General features: G+C 45.5%; 1 protein-coding gene across 1 annotated transcript in view; it reads right to left on the bottom strand.

Moving 5' to 3' along the window:
* Positions 1–21,136, bottom strand: part of cadm1a (cell adhesion molecule 1a) — a gene marked incomplete at both ends in the record, with an annotated part of 848,087 nt that overhangs the window by 176,940 nt on the left and 650,011 nt on the right. The window lies entirely within an intron of this gene.

The following is a 21,136-nucleotide window of genomic DNA, read 5'->3' as shown; positions in this document are numbered from 1 at the left end:
AATGTCACAATTATCTTGGCCGATACCGCTCAGCTGACTGGGGGAAGAAGCTAAGGCTGACTGGGGAAGAAGCTAAGGCTGACTGGGGGAAGAATCTAAGGCTGACAGGGGGAAGAACTTAAGGCTGACTGGGGAAGAAGCTAAGGCTGACTGGGGGAAGAACTTAAGACAGACTGACGGGGGAAGAAGCTATGGCTGACTGGGGGAAGAAGCTAAGGCTGACTGGGGGAAGAAGCTAAGACTGACTGGGGGGAGAAGCTAAGACAGACTGATGGGGGAAGAAGCTATGGCTGACTTGGGCAAGAAGCTAAGGCTGACTGGGGGAAGAAGCTAAGACTGACTGGGGGGAGAAGCTAAGACAGACTGACGGGGGAAGAAGCTATGGCTGACTGGGGGAAGAAGCTAAGGCTGACTGGGGGAAGAAGCTAAGACTGACTGGGGGGAGAAGCTAAGACAGACTGCTGACGGTGGCCGGTGAAATATGTCCTCTGCATTTGACCCATCCAGGCTTGTCCTTTCCTCTGGGGGGCAGGCCAGGAGCAGTGGTCGCTTTTTCTTTCCAGCTGACTGGGGGAAGAATCTAAGGCTGACTGGGGGAAGAAGCTAAGGCTGACTGGGGAAGAAGCTAAGGCTGACTGGGGGAAGAAGCTAAGGCTGACTGGGGAAGAAGCTAAGGCTGACTGGGGGAAGAATCTAAGGCTGACAGGGGGAAGAACTTAAGGCTGACTGGGGAAGAAGCTAAGGCTGACTGGGGGAAGAACTTAAGGCTGACTTGGGGAAGAAGCTAAGGCTAGTCTCGCTGGCCAGCCTCCTCTCCCTTCCATGAGAGTCGTCTGGCTGCACGGAAACAGGCTACTGGGATAAGCCCTCCCTTGCTCTACAGCTGCTCCCCATTGGAGCGACTGTTTCAGTCGCGGCCGGATGTCCGCTCCCGGCTTATTACAAGCTCTGTCATTGGCTCCGACCATGTCAATCAGAGCGGCTTCCGCTCCCTCCTCCCTGTGTGTCGCTGTAAACAGTGCCCTGCCGCCTCAGTGAAAACAACAACGCTAACTAGCTAGCAAGCTAACGGCAGAAACCTACACGCTAGCTTGTTGCTAAATGCTGAAAATGGTAGGAGTGAATGGATAGAATGGTTCGTCGATTCCCACGTCAGCTCTATTGTCAAAACCCCATTCTTGCATCTCCATCTCTGCAACATACGGTAGCCAGTGGTTCCCAAACTGCGGGGCTCTTTTATTTTGAAACTAAAATTAGCTTCCCTATGGTTAGTATGGTCACATCAGTTTGCTGGTTATTTGTGTTGTGGGTTCAAGACACCGTCTATGAGGGATCAGCCGAGCAGCATTTTGGCAAACAAACCGCATCACCATGGGTGGCAATGGCAATGGAACCCTGAGTTTGAGCGTCTGACTCTAGCCGGCTGACCGTGTTTACCATTTAAACACTGCGCCAGTTCACACAACTTTAACACGACATGGATATTATTATACATCAAACTCTTGAGCTAATTCTGCTCTTACTCAGAATGTCAAAATATAAGTGATGTGATGTATACTTTTTGAGATATTAACGTTTGTTTGGCACAACTCATACTAGTTAACTGCCGTGGGGTTACGCATTTTTGGGTGGCAGTGACGTCACGCTGATTCATCCTATAACTTGAAAGACGTGAGTTTGCTGGGCGCACAGTCGGGTAGTGTATTTTGATCTGTGATTCCAGTCGTGTAATGTATTTCAGTGAGTTTTTCAGTTGTGATAAAAAAATCTTAATGAAAAAGTTGTGTAGTATAAACTCCCCAGTCTTTTCATAATCAGTTAAGATTTCAAAGTCGTCTAAATCTCTTCATGTGAAAACATGTCCTTTTAACCTGTGGGTTCCTCATCATATTCCTGAAAACTCTTAAATGTGTGGTTTTCATTAGTGCAGCTATTGGTTTATTTTGTGTGAGCACAATAAAGCCCTTACTGTGACACATTAATACTATGAAAGTCATTAGTGTAGCTCACTCAAAAGCCCCCTTTAGCCCTCATTAAAATGAAGGGGTCAGCCTCCTAATCCTAATTATTTAATTTCATTTATTGAATTGAATGTATCCAACACTATACAAAGGTGCTGAAGAAATCACAAAACTTTTAATCTAAACATGAATCAATAAATGCAATGTTTTGACGTTTTTGTTTGAATTTTACAAGCATTATCCATACTGTAGCTGTTCTGGAGGTATCTTATTGGTTGAGAATGAGATACAGTAAATTGTGTGTCTAAACAGCCAGTCTCCACTTAGTACACAATCTGCCTTTTTCACAGCAACCATTTTGTGTCTAAAAGACAGGAAGTAACACAGGTGCAAGCAAAACATTAATGAGGGCCCAAGCACTGGAACACCTAAATCAGGGGTGTCAAACTCATTTTAGCTCACGGGCCACATGTGACCCAATTTGGTCTCAAGTGGGCCAGACAAAGAAAATCAATAATAACCAATAAATAACAACACCTCCAAGTGTTCACGTTTATTATAGTGTAAAGAATTACAGGTAGGAACACTTTTTCACATAGCTACCACAGCTACCATAGGCCTCACAAATAAATTAACAAATCTACTGTCTGTGACTGTGCATTACAAATCGACACCAACTGTGCAATTCTCTATATTCACGGGGCCTACTGAAAATAGTTGACCATTTAGTGATGAATACAGAAAATATGAATACTGTAGGCTACTTAATATTTAACTTGCTCCTGAAACCTGGTGCATCTTAGCCTTCACAAATGCATCAAATTTGATTTAAGAACTACTCAGTGCAATTTTCACACTTTGCAAAGTCATCCTGGGGGCTGGATTGGACCCTCTGGCGGGCTGGTTCTGGCCCCTGGACCATATGTTTAACACCCCTGACATAAATGAATTGGAAGTTGTAAATCCTCATTAATGTTCTGCGTGCACCTGTGTTACTTCCTGCCCTTTAGACACAAAATGGCTGCTGTGAAAAAGTGTCAATTTGGAAAGCCGGGATGACGAGCGAGAGCAAATAATAGGTGTGTGTGATAATGGATCACACTTCGGAGAATTTCTGATCGCAAACATTTGAGTCTTTTTTAATCCCTGCTGTATAAAGCACAACAGTGACCGCCTACTTTTGAACAGCTCTGATTCCAGGAAGTGAATTTCCTATTCATTTCTCCATTAACATTTCAGAACCAAGCCAACTAAACCAGCTATGAGATGACTCATCATCACATAATGTAAAACAAAAAGAAAAGAAGAAAAGAAAAGAAAAGAAAAGAAAAGAAAAGAAAAGAAAAGAAAAGAAAAGAAAAGAAAAGAAAAACATGCAAAAGTTTTATTTTATTTTTTGCCTTTTTTTCTGCTCTGAAACAAATGTTTTATGGTCACAATCTCGAAGTGGATTTGGGTGGGGAACCTCTTTTGTTTTTTGAAGGGGTATTCAATATCTTGGGAAATATTAATCTTACAATGTCAACCATACTTGCTAATATTGAGTATTGGCCCAAGCCTAATATACACTAATAACACTGTGCACAGCAGCCTGTCACCAGATGCCTTCTGGAAGCACTGGTACCCAACGGGTCAGTCTCTCTGGATCTTAATGTCGGATCTTTAATTTCCTCCTGATTTTCCCATGAATTTCTGAGAACATCACAGCTGGAATGGCAGACACTGGCAAAAGATCAACAAAAATATATATAGGCTACACAGTATGGGAGAACACAAAAAAACCATGAGAAAATATATATAGTCCCTGGCCGTCCTATTGTGGCAGGGACACAGTCTCTGACTGAACCGATGTCTCAGTACCTCGACCGACACATCAAACCGATGGTGTCCTCGCTTCCTTCGTTCTTAAAAGACACAACTGACTTTTTGAATAAACTGGATACAGTACAGCTTACTGACGAGCAATTGTTTCTATGCACTATGGATGTCAATAGTTTATACACTAATGTTCCCCATTTTGAGGGCTTACAGGCCCTGTCACATTTTCTGAATAAGAGAGAAACGCTCACACCTCCCACCGATTTTCTGGTAGACCTGTCTAGACGTGTCCTTGACTGTAACTATTTCAAATTTGAAAATGCGTATTATCTTCAATGTCAGGGGGTCTCCATGGGTAGTCCCTGCTCCCCAAACTATGCTAATTTATTTATGGGTAAATTTGAAGAGGATTTTGTGTACCAAAACAACCCTTTCAGTACATTGTTACAATGCTGGTTCCAGTATATTGATGACATCTTTTTCATATTCTCAGGTACACCCTCACAATTAGAAGAATATAAACTCTATATTGATTCTAGACTACCATCCATTAAATTTTCACTAGAACATAGTCGTGAGTCAGTCTCATTTCTGGATGTTTTGGTCACCAAATCTGAACACCTAATGACACAAGTGTATAGAAAAAAAACTGACAGAAATAGTTTTTTAGATTTTGCCAGTTATCACCCCCCCACTCTCAAGAGGGGTTTACCTTATAGTCAACTACTGAGAGTCAGAAGGATCTGTAACTCAGATGACATGTTTGAGCAGCAGGCTCACGATCTCTGCATGAGATTTAGAGCCAAAGGTTTTGACCAAAAGGACCTGCACAGTAGCCTCCAGAAGGTCAGAAGGTTGAAAAGAGAGGAGTTGCTGGTCTCCAAAACCTCCACAGATCGTGATTTTAATATTGTGTGTGCTACCACGTTCTCTCCTGTTTCTCAGGACATTAAAAAATGTATTCTTGACCACTGGCACATCCTACGGAGCGACCCCCAAGTGGGACACATTTTTTCGAAGCATCCTCTGTTTGCTTTAAAACGTGCGAGGAATATCAGGGACCGTGTAGTCAGGGCGGACTCTTTTATACGCCCAACACATTTTTTGTCTAATATACCGAATGGTAATTTTCGCTGTTTGAACTGTGTCAACTGCAACGCCATGATTAAAGGTGAATCCTTTTGTCATCCCCACTCGGGGAAAAGGTTGTCAAGCTTGGTGTGGGAAGACATGTGGATCTATTCGCGGATAGTTGATGGCCAAGGCAAACTTGGTAACTGAAGTCTCGAGAAGTAGGGTCAAGTCAAGTCAAGTCAAGTTTATTTATATAGCCCTAATTCACAAGCATGTCTCAGAGGGCTTCACAGAAAGTATGTCTAGCTGATTCTAGCTGACACAACAGTAACAAGAATATACAGAATAAAGATAACATTTGAACAATTGATAATATAGAAAATATAGAAATGAAGAGAGAGCAGAGGAGAGAGCAGGAGAAGGGGGAAGAGCAGGGGGAATGTGAGAGAGTGATGGGGTGGGGAGGGAATGGGAGATGTTGGAGGGTATAGGAGGTGGGGAAGGAGCAAGAGGAGAGAGCAGGAGAGGGGAAGGGGGGGGTGTGGGGGAGAAGAGAGCAGGGGGAGGGAGGAGGTGGGGAGAGAATGAGAAATATAGACGCACATCTTGCAAACGGACATATGTCAATTTCTAAGCAACCAAACTATGCCTAATTTAATTGGCTGCAAGCCTTTAGTAGTGAGTCCTTTTGCCAAATAAGCACATGTTCACATATAGAGCTTATGGGTGCCTTGCTTTAGGGAAGAGTGGGTGCCATGCTTTGAATAGTGGCGAAATACTAAGAGCATGGGTGCCATGCTTTAAATAGTGGCGGAATATTGCCATGCTATGCCATGCTTTAAATAGTGGCGGAATATTGGAGGGGATAGAGTGGGTGCCATGCTTTGGAGTAAAATGTGTACTATGCTTTAGAGTAGTGGGGGAAGGGGGGAAGAGGAAGAACACCGGGAAGAGGAGAAAGCAGGAGAGTGGAGGAGGGAGGGAGAGCGGGGGGATGTGAGGGAGGAGAGGGGGGAGGTGGGGAGAAAATAGGAAATGTGGAGGAGGAGAGAGCAGAGGAGGAGAGATGAGGGTGCAGGGGAGGGAGAGCCAGGGTAGAGGTAGGGTCTAGGGTTGGGGGAGGGGAGGGAGTAGGATACGGGCCCGGATTAGGGCGAGGGTGGGGGAAGTTGTGGAACTTGATAGCTAGGTCTGCAAGGTTCGAAGTTGGGAACGGTTGCAGAGGTTAGTTTCGTTTATGAACAACTACAGAGGACTTGCAGAGCAGGCCTTTATAGGTCCCAACTATGACATCATCACCTTCTGTGACATCATCAGTGAGTGAACTATGACATCACAGTAGGAATGATGACATCACAGTAGGGATGATGTCCAATGAGACCCTCAAGGAAGACATCTGGAGAACAGAAAGGCTGCAGACTCTGGTGGAGGGGCTCCTCAGCAGGTGGTTAGATGCAGGTGGTTAGACCCCCAAAGGGGGGGTGCTCTTCAGCAGGTGGTTAGATGCAGGTGGTTAGACCCCAAAGGGGGTGTCAGACAGTGGAGGTGCTCTTCAGCAGGTGGTTAGATGCAGGTGGTTAGACCCCAAAGGGGGTGTCAGACAGTGGAGGTGCTCTTCCCTAATACTGGATATCGAAGCCATAGATAGACCGACACGTAGACAGAAATTCTGCAGACTCCGGTGGATGCTCTGGAGTCGAGACTGGAGACCATCAAAAGGGTCAATGTCACGGTCCGGTGGCCCCCACCAAGAACTGTGCCTCTGACGCAACACTTCAAACTCTGCGGGCTCCGAAGGTGGAGTCTCAGCGGACGCTCCAAACTTGGAAGAAGGAGCCAAAGGAACTGCAGGGGGGGGTGTCGCAAGCTCAGAGAGCGGAGCACCAGAAGGCTCCGCACAATCTAAAGGCTGAGCCCCAACCAATGCCGCCATCTCCGAAGGCAGAGCCACAGGGGGTTCTGACTCAGCGAGGCCTACCCTCCCGACCTGTAGTTTGGGCAGGACACCCACTGTCTCCTTCTTTGAACGCTTCTTCTTAGCTCCTGACCGAAGGCTGACGACACTACGGGGACCTCCCAGCGTCAAGCTGGAACCTACGTGTGGGTCAAGAACTGGAATTGGCTGCTGCTGAGGTACGGGTTCAGACTCGGCGAGGGGAAGGTCCACAGGTTGTGCCTCAGGGCCAGCAGATTCGGAGGCCCCCTGCGGGGGGACGGAGCTGATCTGCAGGCAGTGATTGAACTTCTCAATGAGACGATCGACAGTCTTCTCCAACTCATTAACCTTCTTGGAGACACACTGCCACTCCTGGGTCACGTGAACGCTGCCCAACCGTACGGGTTTCGGGGCTGGACTCTTAGAGCCTTGGCCCGCTGAATCTCACGGGCTGGCGAGTGGTGGACCCACTTACTGGACGCCGGGAGCAGGAGGAGAGGTGATGCCCGGCTCGACCACAGTACCGGCAGCTCCGGGTGTCCAAACGGCGCTACCTCTCCTCTGGTGTGATGCGAACCCTGCCGGTCTGATCACGGTACAGATGGTTGCTGGTGTTCAGATGTGGCTGCCTTTGCTTTGGGATGACACTAACTCCCCCCCAGAGTATGCGCTTAGGAGCTGGCGGCGGCCGAGAAGCAGGGCTAGTAGCAACGGCCGCGGTAGCTGGGGGGGCAGGTGGTCTGGAAACCTCCGGAACGACAGTGCCCTCGGAAGCTGGGGCAGGAGGAGCGGAAGGCTGCGGAATGACACCCTCAGGAGGGTTTAGTCCGTCGAGACGATCTAGCCGGTTAACCAGGAGGGCGTACCGATCATCGGCCTTGGCAGCCAGAGCCTGGATTGCTTTTTCCTGGTCGGCGTGCCGATCATCGGCCTTGAAAGCCAGAGCCTGGATTGCTTTTTCCTGGTGGGCAATCAGCTCAAGTACAAGGTCTCGCAGAATAGAGTACTGGTCTCGCTGAAATGCCTGCAAGTCTCTGAACGTGATAGGATGAGTGGGGATATCCAGCTGACCGCCTGGTGGGTCAGCTGAAGCGGCCAGCCGGGTAACTGGCCTCTCGGGAGCTTCCTCCTTGATTGGGGTACCCGCTAAATTCATTTCTGAGTTGTTCATACTGTCAAGCTTGGTGTGGGAAGACATGTGGATCTATTCGCGGATAGTTGATGGTCAAGGCAAACTTGGTAACTGAAGTCTCGAGAAGTAGGGAAGTTGTGGAACTTGATAGCTAGGTCTGCAAGGTTCGAAGTTGGGAACGGTTGCAGAGGTTAGTTTCGTTTATGAACAACTACAGAGGACTTGCAGAGCAGGCCCTTATAGGTCCCAACTATGACATCATCACCTTCTGTGACATCATCAGTGAGTGAACTATGACATCACAGTAGGAATGATGACATCACAGTAGGAATGATGACATCATCCTAACAAAGGTATTCTATTAAAAATAGGATTTCCTGTAAAACTAAATTCGTGGTGTATCTATTGAAATGCCCTTGTGGCCTGTTTTACATAGGTAAGACGACCAGAGAAATTAAGACCCGTATAACGGAGCATAAGAGTAATATCAGGAATAAGGATGTCAAATCCTCTGTTGCGAGGCATTTTGATGCAGCTGGTCATGATGTGTGTTCCCTTAGGTTCCAAGGTATTGAAGTAGTCGATCCTCTTAAGAGAGGTGGAGACAGGGATCGAGCTCTATTGCAAAGGGAAGCCTTTTGGATCCACACCCTTCAAACAGAACACCCTAGAGGTCTGAATGAAGAACTGCTACTAGGATGTTTTCTGTCATTTGTGATTTAATGTCCACGGTCTTTTTAATTTATTGACTATCGTCTTTTTGATAGCTTTGAATTGTTTTCTATTTATTCCTGGTGTGTTTTCTGACCTTGGTGTGGTTTGCACCTCGTTGTATCTCAAACACCATTGCGTTGTGAATATTAAGGTTTGTTATTTACCATTTACTATTTTCTAAGTGTCTATATTGCTATTTTTCTATATTGCACCCCGTCTGTGTATGGTATATATTTACCGGTATTGACTGTTTGTGTCCTTTGACCTTGTGATTGTATTTCCGGTTTGAGGCTACTTAAACGTAATTTCCGCCTTGTGGTGTACTACACTGATGAAGGCCTAGGGCCGAAACTTGTTTGTGCTGTACCCACCCCGGACTGAGGTAAATAAAAAACGATAAAAAAAAGGACATCTCGTGTGCTGGCTTGTTCTACGTTTTGACATTGTGCTTGTGCCTTGCACCGGACCCTTCTGTTTGACTCTCCGAGTGTGCTCGTTTTTCCACTTTTTTAAAATATATATAGGGTACACAGTATGGGAGAACACAAAACAAGGCTAGGTCGAAACCGAGCATAATACTCTCTCTCGTAACGGACAGGCCCGTCTTTTATTGTCACACGAACACCACAATACATGCATGCGGCCACAACACACTCATGCTGACGGTGGCCGGTGAAAAGTGTCCTCTGCATTTAACCCATCCAGGCATGTCCTTTCCTCCGAGGGGCAGGCCAGGAGCAGTGGTCGCTTGACGATGACGATCTGATCTTCTGCATGTTTTTAGTGGGGGGGTTATATACGGAGGAACCCCCTGGGGGGTACGGGGAGAACATGCAAACTCCACACAGAGAGAAAGGCCCTTACGACGAGATAACCCACCTGGGCAGTAAGCACTGAAGATATATAATAGATATATACCGTAATATATATAATAGCCAGCGCGGGGAAGCCTTGATGAGCCTGTTGTTGTACCAGGCAGCGGCATTGTAAACATTTAGCTAAATATATAATTAGAGACTTTCCTTTTCTCTTTCTTTTGTGCTGCAGATTTCTACTTCTACTTTCAAAGAATTTAAAATACACCTGTAGATTACTGTCAAAAGTGCCACAACTGGCAATTGTCAGACGATACATTTTACATGCATCTTATTGAAGGAAAAAAGCATTGACAGGAAGTTTTGTCCTGAGACGAGCTACTACCATAGATACTGAGAAGAACGTTCTCAAAGTTATTATTAATTTGTATTGTATAACTTTATTTAAATGCTTAGTTTATTGTTTTTAACTGGCAAAATTACAATTTCTCAGTGGCTTCTGTGTGCGCTCTGCTTGGCAGAATAATTATTTTACTTTGAAAATCACCCACTGGAGGTTTTACATTCGCTAGCGGGACATAGCTTGACACTGGTTCCAGTGGTTGCTGGAAACATCTCGGCATTGTTCAGCAGCATGTTGAAACGCTGTTTCTCTACTCTCTGACCCGCTGTTTTCAGTACACACCTGCACCGGACAGACGGACACCGTCGTTTACATGTCTCGGTGGCTGTCACGTGCGCACACATTTACATGGTATTTAATCATTAGCTTAGCTGTCCAGTTAGCTTCTCTGTTTTCCAGCATCCACTCTCTTCACTGGTGATAGCTCAAACAATGACATGCGGTAGGAAATGGCCTGGGTGTTTACTTCGACATGCAAGCCACACACTGCGGACTGACTGGTTGTTGTCATGTACGAAGTAACAAGAACAAATTTAAGACCTTTGTAAACAAAATTCAATACTTTTAAGGCAGCAATCTCTCGCAGCCAAGGCTGCTGCCGGTTGCCAGGCATTTGTGATTGGCTTAGAGTACCGCAGCGCCCCACACAAAGGCTTGCTGCATGTTCTGATTGGCTGAGTACTGCAGTGTCCAACCCAAAGGCTTGCTGCGTGTTCTGATTGGCTGAGTACCGCCGAGTCCCACCCAAAGGCTGAAAGGCTTCCTCGGATTGGCGTGCAGCAGACATCACTCAACAGAAGTGGACCCTAGATTGATGACTAAATTGGTGACTAAATGTGCCTGTACAAAGCCAGCTGTTCAGCGCTGGCAAAAAACCATGAGGAAAAAACAAGTAAATATATATAGCTTACACAGTAAGGGAGAAAATATATATATATATATATATATATATATATATATATATATATATATATATATATATATATATATATATATATAAACCTGAGTAGGCTATATATATATAGGCTACACAGTATGGGAGAACACACAAAAAAACATGAGACGAAACCTGAGTAGGCTATATATATATATATGGGTGATTCTTCAACTTCGGGCACTTTTGCTGTCCCAAGGGTAAATTTCCTTTTCATAAAGAAAAAAATATTTTATGAAAAAATCAAATATTCTATTTATTAGTACTAGGTTGTAGTAGCCATGAAAAAAATCATTGTGTATCAGTGATAACATTTTAATATTTTTTCAGTATGTTGAAAACTCAAAAGTAGCAGAAATTCACTGTTTTGGGCTTGTCCCAAAACCAGACCTTTGAACTTCATCTCCATAATAAAGTAATAAAAATGGTTAAATTAATTATAAATGTACTTTGCATTTTCTCATAATTACTTGAAAAGACATATTTCAATTTCATATTGTTCATTTATGTGCAATTTGAGTATTTTTTCAACTGTTTAACTGTTAAAAATCACTGTCCCACATCCATGCGTCATTACCATCACACCAAGCATTTAAGAGAACAATAAAGTTTTATTCAAACGACCACAATGTGGTTGCCATAGAGAAATTAGAAGTACCAGATCACATGACCAGACATGCTGGAGAGCAGGAAGTTTTTGATGTCCACAAATGTAAGTAATTTAAGGGTTTATACGCCCTGATCTGAGAGTATGTTTATTAGGTGTCATTACCAAACAAGTTACTATTTGAGCACTGTTGGTCAGAAATAAATACAATCACGTTATTTATGTATATTCAATGTACATTGCATGCTAGCAGACCAGTTAGCTTAGCAAGCCCATGAGTTAGCCATCTTTTTCTCCAGAAATGTGAAAGATGTCATTACCGTCACAGTCATTACCATCACGCAAACTGTCATTACCATCACACAAACTGGCAGTGATGGTAATGTCAAAATGATCTTGAAGGACAATCAAAGCTATGCTAAGATCATTGTTCCAGACCCCTTAATTAACATCTAGGAATAGAAAAAACTGAGTTTACACCATATTTATATTTCTTTAATTCTAAAATGGGGGGCCATTAAAAAAAAAATGCTCACCATTGTAAATCTCCATCTCACTGTCTGGCTGAATATGATCATACAATTTATATCCACTTTGACAAGAATCACAGGTATCTCTTTGCCAAAGCTGTGACAGGGGGGCCTCTGACAGGGCCTTGCTGCAGCCGCCCCCTCCCTCTGGAATGCCCTCCCCAGTCACATCTGACAGGCCAAAACTCATTGTCTTTCATACTCATGTCATCTTTCCAAAAAAACTTTTCACTGTTGCTTTTGACCTATACTATTTATCTCTCTCTCCCCCTCTCTCTCATCTATTTTAATATTTTCTCTCTTTATTAAAGTTGTTTTATCCTGTATTTGTAAAGTGTCTTTGAGCACGGTCAAAAGCAACATTACTAAACATACAATAATGAGTATTAATGTTTTGTGACTCTACTCATATTCTAATATTTCTTATATTTCCATTCTTACACTTATTAAACAATAATTAGAGAGAGACCATGATGATGCCAGCCTTAAAATGAGATATTCCTCTAAATCTGGCTTCAAACGGGCAACATTTCAAATGTAAAACGGACAATTTTTCTTTTTTCAAAAGGGGAAGTGGCCCCCCCAGAGCTAAAAGTCAAACTCCGGCTATGTACACAGTATGGGAGAACACAAACAAACATGAGAAGAAACCTAAGTAAGTACAGTATATATAGGCTACACACACAGTATGGGAGAAGACAAAAAAACACGAGAAAAAACATGAGTTGAGACACAGCGGTGTAGCAAACAAACAAAATGAAAGGACATAACTCCCTGTGGCAGAGGTCGGGGACGAAAATGCTCAGAGAACTACAAGGACAGGACTGATAGAAAATAGCACGGATGGTCCACACAGCAGGGCTGAACACAGCGGTGCATTTTAGAGAGAAGCTTTATGGTAAAGAAAAGGTTAGCCAGCAAACCTTGAAGACAGTTGTTTTGTTGGTATATCAAAGCACACCAGTTCATTTGAACATGGGACAATAAGATCATCTCTCTCTTTCCCGCCCCCTCCTCCCCCCTCTCTTGTCTCTCAGCATGCGGACATCAGAATTGATGCTAATGACATTTCAATCAATTTTCTATGCTGGATATCAAAGTCTTTTAATAATAATATCTCAGAGGAACATTCAGATCTTAATCTTTATTTGTTGCTGGAGTCCAAAAACTAGTATGCCCCGAAAAACTTTTTTGCAATTAACTTTCACTATGGGGCTCAGAAGATGCATGTCCCAATTAAGGGCTCTAACTTTGCCATTTTCGCACACAAAGAGAATGGAATGACAAGCATACTCCTACATATACATATTCATGGCGGGCATTTCATTAACCATGTATGGCAGATTTTTGTAGTTAACTGGGTGGGACATGAGGCTCGTTCAGCTATACAAAATAAAAGAGTTGTCTGTGATTTATGAAGGGAAACTTGTGTGAAGAAGTGCAAGTCAACAAAACCGCTGAGATCTGCTGTGATGGGGGAGACAATGGGAAGAATGCCATTTTACAGTGCTGTATTTCTGGACTGTATTAATGGTGGTCTCTTTCTGGATGCATACCACCCTGTCCTCCATCTTAAAGCAATATTCCACTTAGTTTTAACATGGGGGTTATTTGGCACTTGACCGCCATGCAGTATATAAACTAAATTCAATAACAGATCCTGCTACTGTGTCCAATATGTTAGAACACAATTTCGGCCAAATAGCATTTTTATTGATAGAAGAGAAAATAGCGGAGGCATAGGAGAGATAGTTCCTGTTTGGGCGAAATGGAGGCATAGCCATTGCTTTAAATAGTACAGCCAAAGGTGCTTGAGCAACACAATGGCATAAAGAACAGAGCAATTAAATGATAAAATAACGAACTACAGTATAAGGTAAAGAAACATGACAGGCACTTTCAATCTACCTGAATTTAATGCATGGATTCCTCCTTGGAATGTGTTTTTACGTGTTTTCAGATAGAATTTCACACGTTTCATATCCAGGAGCTCTGTGTCTCATCACTGTTATTCTAAAGGTATTGTAGCGATGTGGGGTTGCCAGTAAACATGGGGTTGTCTGAGGGTGGGGTTCAGTTCGCTGGGGGTGTGTAGAGAGTGTCCCACAGCACTTGAACGCGGCTGTGAATAGAGTACCGCACCTGAAGGGGACATGGGGTCATGTGGGGTTGCTAGCTCGCTGGGGATTGGTTGAGCGGGAGGCGGACATTTTGTCGGCGGGGAAATGTGTGTTTTGTCAGTCTGAGAATACGAGGAAGCCGACTAGACGTGTGTGTTAGCTAGGAGCTGAGTGTGTTAGCTAGGAGCGTAGCCAAGCGTGGCTAAGCGCTGGAAGCTGTGAATGTGAGCAGTGAATAAAGTGCGGTTACAAGATCCTGACTCTTCGCCTGGTTCCTGACATCATTACATTGGCGTCAGAAGTGACTACGAACTTTGGCCGCTCGCCTCGCGGGGTAGCAGCGGGAAGGTGGAGCGGAGAGGAAGCGAAAATTAACGCCTTGGAGGATCGGCCAGGCGTGGGCGGCTAGCTGTGTCTGCTAGCTGCTGAAAAGTTAGCTGTGTCTGCTAAACTACTAAGAAGTTAGCTGTGTCTGCTAGCTGTTAAAGAAACGCCACGTGGAAATGATGTGCGTTGGTGGACACTACGACGGGGGGTAAAAGGAGCTACCGACTCCGGAGTTCAGCTCGGTACTGGCCGGCATGGAGGCCCGCCTGGAGCAGAAGTTCAGCGCGGTGCTTGCCGGCGTGGAGGCCCGCCTGATGCAGGGGATCAGACGGCTGTTGGAGGCGACGCCTGCCTGGGCAGAGGTGCTTATGAAGCTACTGAGGGGGGCCACGCAGCGCGGAGAACAGCATACGGAGGAGCCGCAGAGACTGTGTTGGACTTGTGGAGCACAGGGTCATCTGGCGAGGTGGTGTCACAGCGTTCCTTCGGGGCAAACCAGGTACGCGGAGCAACGGTACTGGGGGCGCCCGGGTGTCTGCTGGTCATGCGGTGGGTGGGGACATCTAGCCAGGGAGTGTCACGAGGCTGTCGGAGACCGGAGGACAGCGGGAGAGGAGAGACGTGCCGGCGGCGGGCAGGTGAGACTCTGTTGGACTTGCCGGTCGCCTGAGCATTTGGCCAGAGACTGCACTGAGGCTGTAGAGGACCGGGGAGAGACACAGGCTGGGGAGGAGGTGAGCGGCCGGGGAGAAGAGAACGTTGTTACGGTCAGGAGAGTGTGGGTTGTGTGTCCAGATGGGCGGGTGTTGCTAACGCCGGAGGAGCCTAGCCGCTCTGCACCCCCCACGGTGGAGAGAGACATCTGCAGCGCTGTTACAGTCGGGAGAGTGACGCTCGTGTCTCCGGGTGAGCGAGAGGGGTTACCGCCGGAGGAGCCGGCCCAACCTAGCCGCTCCACACCCCCCACGGTCGCTGTGCAGGAAGCCCAGGTGGAGGTCGCTACCGGTGGTGTTCTCCCTGCTGTCCTGAACACGCCGCCCCCCGGGGGAGGGGGACGGGAGGACAAGCGAGTGCAAGAGGCGGAGGAAGAGGAGTACTGTTCAGATGTGGACCTGACAGACGACGACATGACCATCATGGATGTCGACGTGGGTGAGTGGAGACGCAGGCAGGCGGAGGACGCGGATATCGGTCCGGTGCTTGCGTGGGGGAGATTCACAAGTGTTCCGGTGCCACGAAGGGACTGTGGAACATGTTTACGGACCTGCGTCTGTGTGAGGATGGGCTTTTGGGGAGGACAGGGCACGGGATAAAGGGGTTCCAGAGGATTGTACCCAGCTACCTGCGGGGATTGGTGCTACGGTGGGGACACAGGGCCCCCAGATCCGGTCCCTCCAGATCCGGTCATTTCGGGCCTGAAGAGACACTCCGCCGTGTTCATGCACTGTTCTATTGGGGGAAACACAAGGAGGATGTGCGGAGCTACTGCCGTGTTTGTGTTGTAGTGTGATGTTGATGTGCATGTTTACTGTACCACTTGGGACAAGTGTTTGTTTAGAAGGGGGGGCTGTGTAGCGATGTGGGGTTGCCAGTAAACATGGGGTTGTCTGAGGGTGGGGTTCAGTTCGCTGGGGGTGTGTAGAGAGTGTCCCACAGCACTTGAACGCGGCTGTGAATAGAGTACCGCACCTGAAGGGGACATGGGGTCATGTGGGGTTGCTAGCTCGCTGGGGATTGGTTGAGCGGGAGGCGGACATTTTGTCGGCGGGGAAATGTGTGTTTTGTCAGTCTGAGAATACGAGGAAGCCGACTAGACGTGTGTGTTAGCTAGGAGCTGAGTGTGTTAGCTAGGAGCGTAGCCAAGCGTGGCTAAGCGCTGGAAGCTGTGAATGTGAGCAGTGAATAAAGTGCGGTGACAAGATCCTGACTCTTCGCCTGGTTCCTGACATCATTACAGTATAATGACTATAATAATCTTATATGTGAAATTACATGGAATTTGGCGCTCAGTTAGTCAGTGGAAGAAAGGAGGAGGAGAGGGGAAGAGTGCAAAGGCAACATTTAAATCGTTTTCCAATCCACACTGATAATTGCAATCAGACACAAAACGGGGGAAAATTGCACTTGGTAGCAAAACGTTATGGGCATGTTTGCGCTGGCATATCATTAGTGCGATATCGTTTGTGAATCGGTCCTTGAGATGGAGCAAATAGCGGTTGCAAATGATACGCAATTCATGGTGCTATGAGCGGCTGCAATCCATTCTTCGTGAATTCACCCCTGAGTGTATAGCCTATGTGTATTTATTTACAGATGTAGTAGGTCTACATCTGCTTCTTCTTTTTTATTGGTCTCTTTCTCTAAGAGAAAGAGAGTCAGAGCATAAGAATTGCATTGTATTTATATTATGACAATAAACCTGAACTTGAACCGTAAGTAGCATATTGCTTGAAATTAATATCAGACTAATCAATCTTAATTTATATGTTTCTATGTCACCTACTGTATAGCCGCAAGACATTACTTTTATAGCGAAACATTTTCTAATAATAATTTCCTAAATGGGAGACATACAATTTGAAAATGCATCAATATATTTTGCTCCACTTTCAGTATGGGCTATATTGGAGGATGATTAATTTAGCATCAATTAATTCTTAACCATAAACTACCGAGCCTTTCTTCCTTGGAAATGGCCTTGAAATTGATGATGAAGTTCTAAATGTTTTGAAGAATATTTTTTCGGATATGTGAAACTGTGCACATGTATAAGCCAACGCTGTCTCACAGCAAATTGTGTACAGTAATAGTAATGTTGGTCGACAGTGCAAAACATATTTTCACAATAATGCTTCCATTTACCTGTTGCTCTGACTGAAAATGCTGATTGTCTAACCATTTCCGAGCCGTTATAGTGAAACTACATTTGGCGCTGTTAGTAGACCAACGTTGCTATTACACAAAGAGACTGGGCTGTAAGCTCATGAATAAAGCGCTTCCAATAAACATATTGGAAAACTGTATGAAGCAACAGTGCAGTGAGAGAGGGCTGTACTTTATGATTGATTTGCCAAGTTCAGATTGATGTGTGGACAGTTGGCATTTTCTCTCCTGTGCTCTCAGTTCAGCTGGCAAGAGGTAATCACCTTAAGTGGTGTTGAATATACATTGCTTATTTTCATGTTATCTTAAATAGCCAAAAGGTCCATTCAGGCAACAGGGAGGGAGGAGGGGGAAAGCAGGTTATGGGTCTCGAAGGACTGTGCAAACACAAGCTATGAAATCCACCAACTGGCATTGAATTGTAGCTGATGGTGAACACAAAAGGCAAAATGTCGATGAGTCTGGTGGGGAAAATAAACTTTGGGGACAGTTCACGCCAAAATAAAAATAAAAATGCACATTTTCCCTCTTACCTGTATTGGCATTCATCTAAATCATTTTGGTGTGAGTTACCAAGTTTTGGAGATAATTTGGAGATGTTTGCCTTCTCGAATACAATGGAACTGGATGGCAATCGGCTTCTGAAATTTTCTTTAGATCGAGCTAGGCTACACCCGATAGCTGCTAGCTAGCGGCTGCTAATCGAACTGAATTACACCTGCTAGCTGCTAGCTAGCTCGAGTGTAATTCGGTCGAAAGAAAAAAGTTCCTACATGAAACTGCTCCCAACAAAGTCTGTGGATTATCTTGAGTAACCGGGTCATGATTTCTGGAAACAGACATTGCTGTTGAGCTTTTCAAATTAATTATTTTGGCGCTTTGAGCACAACAAGCCGAGTGCCATCCACATCCAGTTCCATTGTATTCGAGAGAAGGCAGACATCTCTACGGCAGATATGTCCAAAACTTGGCAACGCGCACCAAAACAATCTAGATGGATAAATAGTACTACAGGTAACACAAAAATGTTTGGTTTGATTTTGGGTGTCCCTTTAAAATAAAACAAAAGAGGAGTGGCACAAATCAAACTTCCAAGGCCCTCTAATGGCCTTTTCTCCTGCTGCCTCCGTGATTTTAATTAATCTTGCCGTTTCTTCTTCCTCTTTTGATACGTCTTGCTCGTTCTTTCTCTGCATTTAATTTCAATAGTTTTATTCCCCCCCACCCCTTTTCCCAGTCTCGGTCAAGGATGACTCCCATCCTGAGAGAGCAGGAGATGAGGAGAGAGCGCCTCACCTAAATGGCTGCAATCAATTGTGATTAGTGGCTGCCGCTACGTTTTGAGACGAGCCCATCAATGTTTTATTATTGGGTGTCAGAGTGGGTGAGATGGGGTGTGGCAGAGGTAATGGCATTCTTACAAGCAACCTCCCCCCCACTCGAGGTGAAGTCCGGGCTGCCAAATCACAGTGTAGCCACCACCTTAATCCATTCTGCGGACTGCTGTGACTGTGTGGCTCTGCTCTGAGGCACAGAACAGAGCGAGACAGCAGTTGTCTGCAAAATAATGTATTTTACCGGACAAATCTGAAACCTTACCGGTCACGTTTCAATAACAGTCTTATGTACAAACACAATATAATGTAAATACAGCCCCGTGCACTGCATGCTCGCTGGCTGGCTCACTGCACCCTGCCCCAGAACAGAGAACCGATGGTCGGCTGCTCTGGGCGGACAGCCTCCTCCTCCACGATGCAGAGAGCTGGCTGCCCGGTCTTGAAGCATGCGATGAGCCGCGGCAAATAGCGATATTTCTGGAATGAGACTTGACGAGACAGTTAGGCCTACATGTCATTCTACATTAAAGCAGCTACGAGCAAGATTTTCGATTGTTATTAAACAGTCTAAATGTTATATCGATGCATCACATCTTACCTATAATAGTAGCTGAGACCAAAGCCGTGTGAATCGGAGATTGCTCTCTTGATGATTATAGAGTCTGTGTCTGTCTTCCGGCGGGCCGGATAGACCAGGAAGTGAAACGAAACGGTTTACGGCAGCTGCCTGCCTTCAACTGTTTCGCTCTGCCACCATAAACATCCAGGGGCTTGCTACTCTCGCGAACATCTCTCGTTATATTCTAACAGTTTGTTTGGAAATAATTTTGTTATTTCGGGGTTATGGCCGAAGTAGCTGCCGCAAACCGTTTCATTTCACTTCCTGATCTGCCCGGCCGCAGACAAACTAATCATCAAGACAACACTGGCCGATTCACTCGGCGTTCAAGCGAGACTACTCGGCGTTGGTCTCGTCTACTATTAGAGGTAAGATGTGATGCATCGATATTACATTTAGACTGTTTAATTACAATCGAAAATCTTGCTCGTAGCTGCTTTAAATGAAGACAGCACCGTTCATTTGTTTTTTGTATGTTACATACTTATTGGCTAATGGCTAAGTATCTTAACATTTATGGGCTAGAAAAGTCTGTCCATGTAGGCAGCCATGTTGCCTGCTTGTCATTTTCTCCTAGCCATGAAGAATGATTGACAGCTGTCATGTCACACTGCATTGTGAAATGCATCAAACTGGTTATGGACCCCATGTTTGAATGATAAGATTGTGGTTGCAGTATTTATGGTATGGGTAGGCACACTGGTATTACTGTACTTTGCCCTAAGGCTTTTGACTATACAGCATGTACCACTAGAGCTTCATGAGTTCACTTGACCTGTAAGCAGAAATGCTGACCAAATAAATTAGTCCACATTTTCTGTTGTCGGCCCGCGCCAACTGATGGTTTCATTTGGCCAGCTGCCTCAGACACCCCTGCTTTCACTGGCTTGTTTAGAATGGTAGGAAGACTTTAACATTTAAATGAGGAAGAATCATCAAATCCAAACACATTGTGGGGGGGGGGGGGGAGAGAAATAACTAGTGACTCATCAAACAGTGGTGGGAAGCCAAACACTTGCTCCGCATTTCAGACCATGGGGAGATTACCTGTGCTAACGTAGTACATCAGTACCTGTCCCCACCCGCAATGGCACAACCTCAAGAGCTGCTTGAAATGCTGAAGTGTGAGATGGAAGAGTCCTCCATCCAGTGCCTGCTGTTTCTGCTTTGAGATGGAAGAGTCCTCCATCCAGTGCCTGCTGTTTCTGCTTTGCATGATCACTACAGGCCTTGATCAGACCACACGCTTTTTAGGCTTCAAACTGATTTTGAGAAGCCTGCACAGGCAGAAGCGCTGGCTGGAAGCATCCTTTTGCTATCGCAATAGGCAATTGCAGAATCAGCCACTGTCAATTTAAGATATTGTCTTAGATATTGCAGCTAATGACATGAGTTAACGTTGTTAGCTAACTAAATATGAAAATTTGTCTTCAGGCCTGATGGCGTTTATTTTATCATGATATTCTCTGTTCAGAAAACAGTGTGATAATTCAGTGTGAGCAGAAAAAGAAGAAGAAAATGTGAATGAAGTCCCTTGTATCAGTATCAACAACATCTACGTCACATAGTTTGCCGGTACGATCCCCAACTCCACTTCCTCAACTCGATAAGTTGCTAGGCAGTTTTATTCAGAGGATTACAGGAACAGTTTGAGTGTCCGGGTAGTACAGCGGTAGATTCCCTGCCTGCGAACCTGCAACCCTCGTGTTACCTCCGGCTTGGTCGGGCGTCCATAAAGGCACGATTAGCAGTGTCTGCGGGTGGGAAGCCAGATTGGGGTTTGTGTCCTGGTCGCTGCACTAGCGCCTCTTCTGGTCAGTCGGGGCTCCTGGTCGGGCGGAAGGGAACTGGTGGGAATAGCGTAATCCACCCACGAGCAACATCCTGCCAGTGAAGCTCCCCGCTGTCAGGTGAAAAGAAGCGGCT

Source organism: Poromitra crassiceps (genome assembly GCF_964638095.1).
Source record: "Poromitra crassiceps genome assembly, chromosome: 1".
NCBI lineage: Eukaryota > Metazoa > Chordata > Actinopteri > Beryciformes > Melamphaidae > Poromitra > Poromitra crassiceps.
Note: the sequence above shows the minus strand (reverse complement) of the source record. Positions and strands in the feature narration are given on the sequence as shown.